This window comes from Rhipicephalus microplus, chromosome 2 (genome assembly GCF_043290135.1).
Source record: "Rhipicephalus microplus isolate Deutch F79 chromosome 2, USDA_Rmic, whole genome shotgun sequence".
Classification (NCBI taxonomy): domain Eukaryota; kingdom Metazoa; phylum Arthropoda; class Arachnida; order Ixodida; family Ixodidae; genus Rhipicephalus; species Rhipicephalus microplus.
In genome coordinates, this window is record NC_134701.1 from 29118165 (window position 1) to 29131745 (window position 13581).

A 13581-nucleotide genomic window follows, 5' to 3' on the forward strand; every position below is an offset into this window, starting at 1 on the left:
ATCGATGCAGAAACGCTATTAAACTTAAATTTGCTGCTTACCTGGCACAAGGTTTTTTTTTCATATTTTCTCTGCATTTTGAAAATTCTGTTTTCATTCAGCTCTGAAGGATTTGTGCCCCATAATGCTGCAGTCATATGAATGGCAAGTTGACGTAGCCTTCATGTCCATCGTGTGGAAATAAGATGGACGGAAAATTTCCGATAAGGCGAGCCGGGATGCGAAGGAATTCTTGAAGGTACCAAACAACAAAGACTACTTATCGATAGTCATGTGGAGGAAAAATGCTCCAGTTCTGCAAATTTCCAACTTATAATCGATAGTTAAATCGTGTAGGATGAACTAAAGCTTTAATTTAAGCAAAACTGAGTGTTCAGCTCAAAATCTGTTGACATACAACTGGCACAATAACGTATATATCAGTTTGGTTTTCCGGGCTAGCTACAGTCATGTTACAAAAGCCAGCTGAATCGCCCAGATTATAGTTTTTAGGTACATTGAAGATCTGCCTTTGCTCAATGTCGATCAGACTTGACAGACAGTAATTCCAGAGGAAAATGGGGATGTTCTTAGCAGTAATTGTGATATAATGTGAATAAAGAAGGGATAATTTGTCAGCTGCCATCGCGTAAAAAAATCACGTACTACGTGACGCCAAAAAGGAAAGGAAGAGTGTTGCACCGTCGCCGCAATGGCAACAGGTGGCACTGACAGACGCTCCGCGCAGTTAAATGCACTGTAAGAGAATTGCCCACTACTGCCGCGACATTGACACGTTGACGTGGTCTTGAACTTCCTGGTTGCTGCGACGCTGCGCGTATTCCCGGGCAGCTTTTGCTGCGACTGTCCCAACACCGCAACCACTTTTCGCCCTGTGTTTGCATTATATTTTGGTGGAGACTGCTGCGCTTTTTCGCCGCCCTGCCATTGCGTAGATGAAACCTGCCGTCTCTCATGCCTGACGACGCTATCTCAACACCCCCTATGGCTTCGCCACCCAGGGGCTGTCTCGGTGCCCAGCTCCTACGAGAGCCTCACATATTCAGCGGCACCAACGGGAGACACATTGAGGATTGGCTGGAACCCTATGAACGAGCAAGTGCTACCAACAGCTTGGACTATTCCTTGAAGCTCGGAACCGTGATGTTTTACTTAACGTATGGCGCCAAGCTGTAGTATAGAAACCACGAGGTGCATGATCCTACTTAGACGACCTTCAAGAGCTGCATCGCAGCTGTGTTTGGACGCCCTGGGGTGCGCAAACTTCGCGCAGAACAATGACTACTAAGCCGGCCTCAACGAACTGGTAAGACATTCACGAGCTACATCGAATACTCTTTGACCTCTGCCTGCTTGCCAAACCGATGATGGCGGAAACTGACAAGGTGCGGCACATCATGAAAGACGATTTCGATGGGGCCTTTTCAATTCGGCTCTCAAAGAACCCTGCCACTATGTCTTAACTGATCGAGCTGTGTCAGAGTTTCGATGAGCTCTGATGACAGCGTCTTCTCACGCGACGTCCCTAACGTTCCGAGCGCAGCAACTTGAGCTTGGCTACCATCCATGACCTTCAATCACTACTATCGTAGATCAAGGAGTTTGTTTGTGATGAGGTCGCTTGTCAACTTCCGCTGCTAACAACATCCGACCAACCACTGTCACCTCTGTCAGCGAACATTCGCCAGGTCATCCAGGGGCAACTTTGCGCGGCTCTGCCATCTGCCTGTGACACTTCACTGTTGGCGGCCCCTGTTGCCTGTGCTGAGGTGAATGCTCCTCTAGGCTATGCTGAAGCTGCTGCACGGCCGCCTCTTCAGACTTTTGCGTCGCTATTATCAGCCGGGCCACTTGTGGCCTATCGCGTCGCTGTGTGTGTCACCAAATTCGCTAGCGCCACCAGCGCCATTTCTCTTCCTTAGTCATAGACTGATTGAATAAGCTGTTCTTTTGTTGTGAGCAATCTACACATCCTGTTGACTGCACTTTAGCTCGTACAGCGTCCCACATGGTGTGCGATGACCCGACAAAGCATAAGCCTAACTTTGTTGGCCTAACCAGAGGCCTTAGGCGGAGAGCTACGCACTTGTGCGGCCTGACCTTGGCTACGACATCAATAGGAACTGTTACAGCTTTGCTCCCAGCACCGAAGCCCCTGAATGCGATGCAAGATCGTTGAGTAGCGTGAAAACTTTGGGAGAGTGATCACAAGCTCTACGTCACTGCGACTGGACTCTCCGGTAAGGCGAAAGAAGATCAAGCAGCAACCTTCCTCGTCTTCATTGCAGAAGAGGGACGAAGAAATGACCGCACGTTTAACTTTGCAGCATAAGTGTGCCATAATGACGTAGGTAAGCTGTTAAAAAATTTTGAAGAACACTGCAAGCCTGTCGTCAACCTCCCGTACCATGGTTTTTTTTGCGGTACGAGAGAACAAAAGCTGGGAGATCGTTTCGATGAGTGGCACGCAGAACTCCTAGCACTCGTTTTAACTGCGAGTACGGGTATCCTGAGGAGAGAATATGTGGGAAAGTCCCTTCCTTTTACGTATGAAAGACAAGCGTCTACACAGGCAGTTGATCAACGACAACCCAGACTTTTGGAAGTTCGTCGAAATTTGTCGCACGAAACAACGAAGCAAGGAGCAAATCGTAGAGATGCAGAGACAACGCAAGTAGGTCACGGCAATGCTGACAGATGCCCGGACTGCCCAGAAGAGGTCAACCTAATCTAAAACGTCAAAACATGCACGAAATGTGGATACGCGTTCCACAATATCAGTCGTGCCCCGCAGAAGGCAAGAAAAAGAAATAGTGCAAGAAGTGCAGGAAGCGCAACCATTTGCGAGAGTCTGTCAGTTAAAGAAGTCCAGCAAGAAACCGACACAAACGAAGACCCGAAATTTTGATACCTTAAAGTGCGGAGAAAACTCCTTTCTTCGCTGTCTCGCAAACTAGTGGAGCTTGGAAGGCCGAAATTCAGATTGAGAGCAAGCCAGCGAACTGTTCAGTGATGTCGCTCAAGTAACTGAAAGCAGTTAGAAGCACGCAACCGGAAGCAAGCAACACGTTGCTTATCACATTTTTTCAGACATAAGAAAAAATCAGTGAAAGTGACCCTACAAGCTACAAGCAAACATGAATCTGTGCAGGCACATTTTTTAGTTGTGCAAGAACGCTTGGCAACAACTCTCAGTGGCGAACTGTCTCGAAAGCTAGGACTCATTTAACTTGTGGCCACACTCACACTTGAAGAGAAGAAACTTTGTGAAGAGGCAAAACCATTTGCTCACACATTCAAAGGCCTCGGTGAGCTACGTGGTGCGGTGTGGATGCACATTCACAAGGGATTTAAAGGCGTAGTCAAGCCCGCCCGCAGCGTTGCTCTAGCGCTCTGTGGAAAGATCAAGGCCGCACTATACAGAAGGCAAATGGAGTCCTTGCGCCCGTCCCCGAACCGACTGAATGGGCAAGTCGTATGGTAGTTGTGGTAAGAAAGACACGATAAGGAATTGCTTGGATCCTGTCGACCTTATCAAGGCACTCAAGCAAGAGCACTATCAAAAGCCAACGCTTGAGAACGTCGTGACCAAGACAGACTTGGCCACGTACTCCTCTACGCTGGACGCTGCTACTGAATTTTGAAAAATGTAGCTTGACAGGGTAGCGTCCTGGGCCCTTCTTGTTCTCAATTTTCATCAAAGACATTAGTACTAACGTCACTTCCAGTGTAAGGCTTTTGGCTGATGACTGTGTTGTTTATTGGGCTCTAAAATCTGCAGATGACCATCGCATCCTTCAACGCGGTCTTAACGCAATGAATTGTTGGTGTGATAAATAGCTCATGACCATTAACTCACTTAAGAGCAAGGTAGTATCATTCAGTCAAAAGCGCTCTACATCTAACTTTCCCTATTACATAAAGAGTGCAGAATTGCTTCGTCCTTCATCATACACTTATTTAGGGATAAATTCAACTTTCACCCTCTTTTTGAAAGAGCATATACCTCTTTGCAAAGGCATTCAAAACACTTGAGTGTCTACGCCGTAACATGCGTCATACCAACCCCAGCCCATGTAAAACAGCTTATCAAACATTCGTTCACACACAGCTGGAATTAGCTACAGCGGTGTGGTATTCTCATCAGAAGTACCTCACAAAGAAGCTAGAGTCCGTACAAAGTAGAGCTGCTCAGTTTATTTCATCTAGTTACAATTTCAGTGTTCATAATCGTAAGCAAGAACTTGATCTACAGCCATCAGAAGCCCGCTGCTCTCTTTCCCTTTTATGTCTGCTTCATAAATATGTTCATGTTCTGCCATGTCATCAATTACTGATTCAAACGCATACGCGTACATCATGTCGTTCACACAACAGTCTAAGCATTAGGCGTACTTTTTGAAGGTCCCAGTCTTTTAATCCGTCTGCTCTATCTCGCGCCATTGCACAATGGAATAATTTTCCCGAATCGAATGTCACACTCACCGACCGTAAACTCCTTCGTGAACAACTAAACAGACATTTTGAAACAGTTGCTTAAAACCTACATTAGTGGCTAGATAGAAATTTTAATTTTATGTAATGATTACCTTTTTGCTACTGCTTTACAGCTTTTCGCCTGTGTTTTACTTTTGTATTCAATTCTCTCTGCTTAGTGTTTATTATACCATGTGCTGTGCACCCCCCTCACTCAATGATTTTTCGGAAGCCCTCTGTTGTATCCTAAATAAAAAAGTAAATAAATAAAAAATTTTGTTCTTATGCACCATGAGCACGCCTTACAAAACGTATAGATTTGTTTTAATGTTAATAGGAATTTCCACAGCACCAGAAGTCTTCAGAAAGCAATGCATCAACACTTCAAGGTCATGACGGTGTTGACATAGTCATGGATAACATACTGGTATGGGGTTCAACTAAGAAGGAACACGGCAGACGTCTGTGAAATGTTTCGCAATGGTGCAAAGAAGTACATCACAAGCTGAAAGAGGCCAAGTGTCACATCTGCGAGACCAAGGTACGATATCAGATGTTCAAGCTGACTGACCAAGGACTCTCGATTGGCCCATAAAGAGCAGAAGTGACTCTCGCAGTTGAAGTACGGTCACGATTCACGAGAATAGCAACTTATTCCTTGAATTTAGAAAAAAAATCTGTGTCCCTGAAGGGGCGAAGCACTTGAAAGGAAAGCAGCACGTCCTTGTGTTATTTATTTACAAATACTGCTCTTTCAGTTTTCGAAACATAGCAGGTGTAAATACAAATATTCAACACCTTCAAAAATGAAATTTAACAAACTACAAGTCAAATTGTAAATACATGTTAAATAGTTATCTGCCTCTAACCATCAAGAGAATAGTACATAACAGCTACATCTTGCTGGTGGTTACCTACGGAGCAGAAACTTGGAGGCTTACAAAGAGGGTTTAGCTTAAATTGAGGATGACGCAGCAAGCGAGGGAAAAGAAGATGGTAGGTGTAACCTTGGACAAGAAGAGAACACAGTGGGTCAGGAAACAAACCGGGATAAGGATATCATAGTTGAAATCAAGAACAAATGGACATGGGCCGGGCACGTAGCCCGTAGGCAGGATAACTGCTTGTCATTAGGGGAACTCACTAGACTCCCAGAGAAGGCAAACGCACGAAGGAGAGACAGAAAGTTAAGTACACTGATGAGATTTAAAAGTCCGCAGGTATAACGTGGCAGCATCAAGCACTAGACCAGGTTGATTGCCCCGCCGCGGTGGTCTAGTGGCTAAGGTACTTGGCTGCTGACCCAAAGGTCGCGAGTTCGAATCTCGGCTGCGGCGGCTGCATTTTTGATGAAGGCAGAAATGTTGTAGGCCTGTCTGCTGAGATTTGGGTGCACGTTAAAGAACCCCAGGTGGTCTGAATTTCCGGAGCCCTCCACTACGTCGTCTCTCATATTCATATGGTGGTTTGGGGACGTTAAACCCCACATATCTATCTATCTACCTGGTTGATTGGCGGATCATGGGAGAGGCCTTCCTCCTGCAGTGGGTGTAGTCGGGCTGATTATCATGATGTTCATGGAATTTTTTCAAATTGCTCAGAACCGAGTTTGCTCAGGTACCCGTTAAGCAACTTCCAAAAATACACGTTCAGCAGAAAAGCAAACAACAAACAAAAGAAAATGAAAGCAATTGCAAATTGATCATTTGGGCACAATATTCATATAGTTAAATCACAGGGTACGATGAGCAGAAGATGAAAAGAAGGATATGGGTGCTAGAACACTGGAACTAGTGTACTATCTTATTCATGCAGGAAGATGACACGGCTGCAAGTGCGTCAGTGTTCGACAGGGGCTACAGCGAAAGTACATGCACGTGCGAAGTAAAAAGAAACACTGGTAAATTTGACGAATTATATGCAGTATTGCTTTTTTAATAGATTCTCAAATAGCTATGTCATGTCTGGGGCGAAGTCACCTAACAACCAACGTTTATTCGAGTTTTGCCAAGTCTTACGCCCTATCAGTCAGGATCCTTTTGTCTAGTTTCTTAACGTGTGTCGGAAATACCAATGTTTTCGAAGCTATTCTACTTGTCTGAAATACTGTGCCATTTTAAATATCTTGGGAGAGTTGCACCAATATATTTAAACTCCGTGACATTTACTAGACTTGCAAAGTCATTAGTATTTTCAAAATGAAGAGGCCAACTTTATTTGAAAATGTCGTGACTGTGGCATTTTTATTGTTGCTAGACAATTATTTGGCTTCACTCCTGTCGCAAAACGACGAAAAAAGCAGTAATCAGCGGATTTTATTCTCAAGTATTCGAGATGACTTTACAGATAATGCAGTCGTTTGCATATCTTTTAAGTTTAGTTTTGGTGTTACTGATAATCTCGGCTACGTCACAAATAATAAACAAAAGTGGCCCAAGCAATGAGCCTCTAGGTACCCCTGATGTGATGCGTGGTTAAACGTAAGTTTTGAGCGCGATCGCAAGAGCTGTTATTCAATCAGCCAGCTTGTTCTCGCCAAAATTGCGAAGAAGGTAAAAGTTTCGCATAAAGAAGCATGTCAAAATCCTTAGAATAGTCAATAACATGGCATAAATCTGTCTTCAGTCGTTAAGGAAGCAACAATATGATGCGTAAATTCAAGCAGCTATGTAGCAATCGGGGTAATATGCTGCGTGCATTTAGGTATTTTACTAAGTATTTGTTGATTATATGCTCCAAAATTGTGGAGCTCGCATAGAAAGCAAGGATATTAGCCTAAAATTTGCTATTTGTTGTTTCCAGACTTAAGAGCACAACGTTTTCTCATTTCCACGGTTGGAGTATTGTTGCATAGATTTACTTTTTTAACTGTTACAGTAAAACAATTACTGCATCATACTAAGTAGCACATTGAAATATGCTTGGCATACTGTCTCGGCCGGAATGTGTCGTAACTTCAAAATACTTTTATGGTATGCACTTCACAGGAGCTCAATTCAAGATTAGGCAGAACAGTGGGTTTGCCTACGTATAAAATGAAGTAATGTCTTGAGCGGTAGAAAAGAACACAGATTTTATTAATTATTAGGGGCATTTGTTAAATCTTCCGAATTTAAGAAGGATTGACCTTCAAGAATAAACATTGAGGGCATAGACCATGCAGGAGTAATCAACCTCTAGAACCTGGATGGATTCTTTTCATAAGCGTAACGGAGACATTGCTAAGGTTGTAGTTAATAATAATAATAATAATAATAATAATACGTTTATTTCATCATCATTGTGTACATGGTGTTAGTCTCTTTATTTTAGCTTCTATTTACTTTTCAATGCATTCACTCAAGAAGCATTATCATTACACTTGGAATGACGATTTTTACATAGGCGCTTTATGTGACGAGGGAAATGGATTATAACTTTATGGTAGCATTTGTGTCTGGCATTACATTTAACATATTTGTGTTCAACTTACTTTGATAGGCATTATCGCGAAACTTAAGAATGAGTGAATATACTGTAACAATACTCATTGTTGGCCTAGTTGGTACTTGCTTACTAACATGCTCTGACCGCAAAACGTTTTGCGGCCAAAGCGTGTCAGTGAGCGAATATACATTGCGAAGTTTGCTACAGCATTCAAATTCCCCAAAATATGAAGCTAAAGTGTCCAGCATGGAAGTGTCATAAACTTTGAGAAAGTTCAAAACAGTTTTGATCTCAAGTCTTTGAGGAAAAGACGCTAAGTTTTAGCCAACCTACACAGTAATATGGTCAGAAAACTCTTCGACGACTCCACATTTTGCACCGTGCGATAGGAGCTCGCAGCCCCATAATAAGTTTAGGCAGCCGCTAACTTTTTTTCATGTGATATCGCAAACTATAAAACGCTAGAGTATGGAAATACGGCTGCTCCTGGGGAAAAACAGGGCTCGTACAACGATGTCATAGCGTGTAAAAGGGTAAACAAGCCGTTCGCTGATTCATGCTGAATTAGCGAACGCGCTAGCACTCACGACCACGCCCTTATATTCAAAGTACCCAGATGCGGGTCGAGCCACGCTGCTTCCTACCTCAGTATCCCTTCATACTCCTTGGTCCAGCGAAAGGCATACAAGACTTCCTTTCCGGCTGAGCTGTAATCAACGGTAGGCATGGCACGCGGAGTGATGTTATCAAATGCACCGTCCGTGCGATACAAATGGGCACCTTGTTCAATCTATGCTTCAGCAGCGTTGCTCTCTATATAGCGCTTCTCAGATTTTATCCGCAAGAACAGGATAGAGTGTGCATACAAAAAGTAATTTTTTAGCTGACATGATAGGTGATGTCAGTCAAAAAATTACTTGACATGACAAGGATAAATTAAGCCTTTAGATATTGTTCATAAAATTTTCCTTTGTACAAAAAATATACGAAAACCGTTGAAGAAGGCTGGCCTTCATTATGGACAGCTGCGTTGTCTTCGCTGTAAAGAATTCATCCGTTGAGAGAATGAAAGAATTCGGAGCCTTTTCCTTTAGTTTCATTCTCGATTACAGGGCACTGCACTCTCTTTACTATCATTCTTACAGGCTCTTCGATATTTATGTCTTGATAAAGCATGTGTGCAATGTGAAATCTAAGCCTATCAGGATTTAGAACTTTTTGGCTGCACTCTTCTCATCGAAATCTGAAACTCATAAAATGCAGCGAAATGACACATTCATCGCGCATGGTAACACTGCAAGACGCGAGAAGAATGGGGGTGAAGGGTGGCGAATGCAGGGAAAAACAGGGTAGAAACAATTTACAACTCATATTTCTCGTATAGGGGCCATTTTAGAATATGTGCCATAATCCTGTCACGTGAATGACTGCTATGGCATCACAAAGGGCACCAAAAAAACCAAAATCGTCAACATAGAATGACACGCTCGACCGTATGTTCAAAAGCTGTTTTAGGGCCCTTTCATATACAGCGCATGTAAACGCAGAAACAAGAGAGCAGTCACGACAGCGCGAGTGTCGCCCTCAGAAATCTTCAAGCTGCAGAAAAAAAAAATAGCCCCGGATGTGCATGGTACATTGCAAATGCCGCGGAAAGACGAGGGTCTTCCGCCTGGAGAGAGTGAACAAAACATTTATTTGATGTTCTGCGCAAGAAAATCTGTGAAATGTATTACAGAGGCGCTGCGTTTTAAGCCTCGAGTGTGCAGCGGAGGCGAACGAGTGCAGTTAGATGCGAACGCCATCTGCCACTTATCTTCGAAAACGAAGGAAGGCATGCGCGCCTGCGGAAAGAGATGCGTGCTATTTTCGGAGGTGATAAGAAGTACAACGCAAAGCGACGGGTAGGTGCCACCGCCGTGTCGTTTCAGCAAAGCGTTGGTAACACTGGTCTTTTTAAGCACTGCATTGCACTGTCAGCGCAGCGTGTTTAACGCTACGGTCCTTCGGCTGTTTGAGGTATCGTTAAGGGCAGACAAGCTGGCAAATGGACAGACAGACCAAATTTTTTGTCGGAGAAAAGCAGGTTAAGTGATGTATTTTATGCCCAAATACTCTGCTCAGGTGAGAATAAGACAAACGGTGGCGTGCCGCAAAATATTGTCTGGTTGCGGCGGCGGCATGGCGTCTCTCGGGACTTCGGGTACGGCGCAAACGGCGTGAGCAAAAACGGGCAGCGGCGGTGACGTGGCGCGGCGGTGCACAGCTCTACTTTTGATACAACCAATGATTTTTCCCAGCAGCGTAAAGAACCATGTACTAGACCTCCGGCAGCTCCGCCCCGATGCTCTAGTGGCTAACGTACTCGGCTGCTGACCCCCAGGTTGTGGGGTGAAATCCCGGCTGCGGAGGCTGCATTTTGAATGGAGGCCAAAATGATGAAAGGCTGAGTGCCCAGATTTGGGTGCACGTTAAAGAACCCAAAGTGGAAGAAATTTCTGGAGCCCTCCATAAGGCGTCTCTCATAATATGGTGGTTTTTGGACGTTAAACACCACATATCAATCAATCATTAGACCTCCTGCATGCAGCCCACGAAGGCACGGAAAAGATGAAGAAACGTGCCAGAGTTAGTATGTTTTGGCCTGGTATGTCAGCAGAAAAGCACATCGACGTGCAATCTGCAGGAAACACAAATCCAGGAACCAACGACTGCGGGTGATAAGCCATGAAGTACCCGAACAACCCTAACAAATAGTTGGCATTAATTTTTTTTACATTGGTAGAGGAATATAGGATCATTGTGGACTTCTAATTGTTTTATTTGAGATTAGACGCTTGAAGCACATGACTGCTGAAGCTATCATTACGTTCTGCAAGTAGTCTTCGCTACCCACGGTCTTCCTCGCAAGCTTGCCAGCGACATTGCACCACAGTTTAACAGTCACGAGTTTGCTGAATACATGAGTGAGTGTGACATCGAGGAAACCGCATTAAGTCCACAATATCCACGTTCCAATGAGATGGCGAAACGAACCGTCCAAGAGGCAAAAAACCTTCTTAAAAAGACTATCTACAGGACTACACTGATCTACAATGCCCTAATAGAGTGGAGAAACACTCCAAGAGACAAACTGCTGCATTACCCAGTCCAGCGCAGTATAGGAAGAAAAACAAGGCCCCAGCTGCCTGTGCACACCAACCTTCTCGAGCCTAAGACAGTGCCTTTTAAGCAGGTGACGGCAAGACTGAAGGAGATCCGCCAGTGGCAGAAGACGATCTAAAAAAAGGTACAATGACCTTGCATATCCACATCGTAGCTCAGAGGTCACAGTGTTTAACAGCCGCAATTTCGAGTGGCACCTAGCGATGATAGTCTCCGAAAACGCAACATGGAGATGACAACATGGTCAACGAGGATGCGGAACAGTTCCGCCGCAACCGAGAGCATATTCGAGCCACAGCTCATCAGCACTTACATCGCCACAGCACATGGCACCACAACCTCAAATACTAAGGTGTAGTACCAGAAAACGCGAAAAGCCACGACGTTTTGTCGAAGAATGCTGCAGCAAGGCATCGCCTTTCAGGAAACAAAAAGGAGATGTAGCCTATAGCGTCGCTGCATGCATCACCGACAACGCTGGTGCCACTAGCGCAATTTCTTTTCATCGGTCATAGACTGATTGAATAAACTGTTATTTTGCTGTCAACCATCAACGTGTCCTGAAGTCTGCGGGCTAGCTTGTACAGCGTCCCACACCACTGAGACCCACTCCTCGGTTCGCTCAGTCCAGGTCCCTCCAAAGTAGTTGACAATGGCGCACTCTCGGCAATAGGCCAATTTGTTTTGCCTGTGACCCGCCTGGCCACATAGCGCGATACTACTGTCGGAGCATACGTGTCTGCCAGCACAGCTACCGCCAGAGCTTCGAACCTGCCCCTGTCCACCCTCGCTTCGTTTGCAGTCTGTCAGCACCCCAACCAAATGTCGTTGAACGTCAACCACCGCCCTCCTGTTAACGCCACTCGCCATTACCGATGCGTCACAGTCCTTCTTCGCGGGAGCCTGAAAACTAATTGCTGCAATGGCAGAAGCAGGAAGTGCATCACCTGCAAAAAGACCAAGGCGTCTACCTGAACCAAATATTCTTCTAGACGTATATGTAAACCGCGTCGCTGCATTCGCTCTTATCGACACTGGTACTGCAATTTCAGAGGTCAATTTCAGACTGCCACTTTATCTAAAACGTTATGACGCCCCTAAACAGTATATCGCTTCGTACAGCCAGCGCAGAGCCCATCACGCCAGCCACTGCCTGTTCTGCTCGCGTTGCTATCGACGGCCTCATATACTTTGTCGAATCGCTAGTGTTGGATTCCTGCTCCCATGTCCTCATTTTGGGTTTGGCCTTTCTCTCCACTAGAGAAGCCATATTCGACTGCTCTCGCAGTGAGGTGGCGTTTGAGGTGCTTGGCCGGGGAGAAACTATTTCTTGCTGAAGACGTTAACATAACACCGCCTTATTTCGACCTTGCCAACGTGTCTTGCAGCTCACTCGCCGAGACGAGTGCCCTTTTCACGCCATCTGCTGTTTTTGTTCGTCGCAAGAGTTCGCCCCTACCTTATGCCCTTTTGGAACTTCGAGAAGGCGTCAGCAGACTGCTAATCTCGAACCTGTTGTAATGACCTGTAACACGGTTTCGGGGTGAGTTCGCCGGACGTGTTTACAGTCTCGACCCATCTACAATTATTGACAAGCCAGCTGGTCCTTCCGCCGAGCGCGATGTCACCGGAGTGACCTGTGCCTCTTCGTCACAGACTACTACGCCTGACGTACTGAGAAGCTCCATCGCCGACACGTCGACCGTTTCGCAACCTGCCCAGCATCTACAAATCCAGGAAAAGTTCCGTTCTTCTTTTGACTGCCAGCATACGTTCCTCGGCTGCACGTCAGCTGTGTGTCACCGCATCCACGGGGTACCGGTGCGCCACTGCATCAAAGACCCTAACGCGCATCCGCGACCGAGCACCCTGTCATCGATGACTGACATGCTGAAGCGTGGCGTCATCCAGCCTTCCAATAGCTTCTGCCCCACCGCTGTGGTCTAGTGGCTAAGGTACTCGGCTGCTGACCCGCAGGTCGCGGGATCAAATTCCGGCGGCGGCTGCAATTCCGATGAAGGTGAAAATGTTGTAGGCCCGTGTGCTCAGATTTGGGTGCACGTTAAAGGACCTGAGGTGGAAGAAATTTCCAGAGCCCTCCACTACGGCGTCTCTCATAATCATATGATAGTTTTGGGACGTTAAACCTCACAAATCAATGAAATCGATGAATGGGTTATGGGCATCTCCAATTGTTTTCGTTAAAAAGAATGACAGGTCAATTCGCTTCTGTGTTGACTATTTCGTCGTCTTAAAAAATTGACTCGGAAGGACGTTTAGTCCTTACTGAGAATCGACGTTGCTCTTGACTGCCTACAAGGTTTGGAATTATTCTTTTTTATTGACTTACGCAGCAACTACTAGCAAGTCAATGACATCTGGTGCTGCATTAGGTACGGTAGTACCACGAGGATGCAGACGTCTAGCCCTCTGTCCCTTTTCATGCAGCTTGCTGTCAGCGCACTCCTTTGTGGCTAGCATGCATGCACCACGCAGCTGCCTGCGATTATCAGC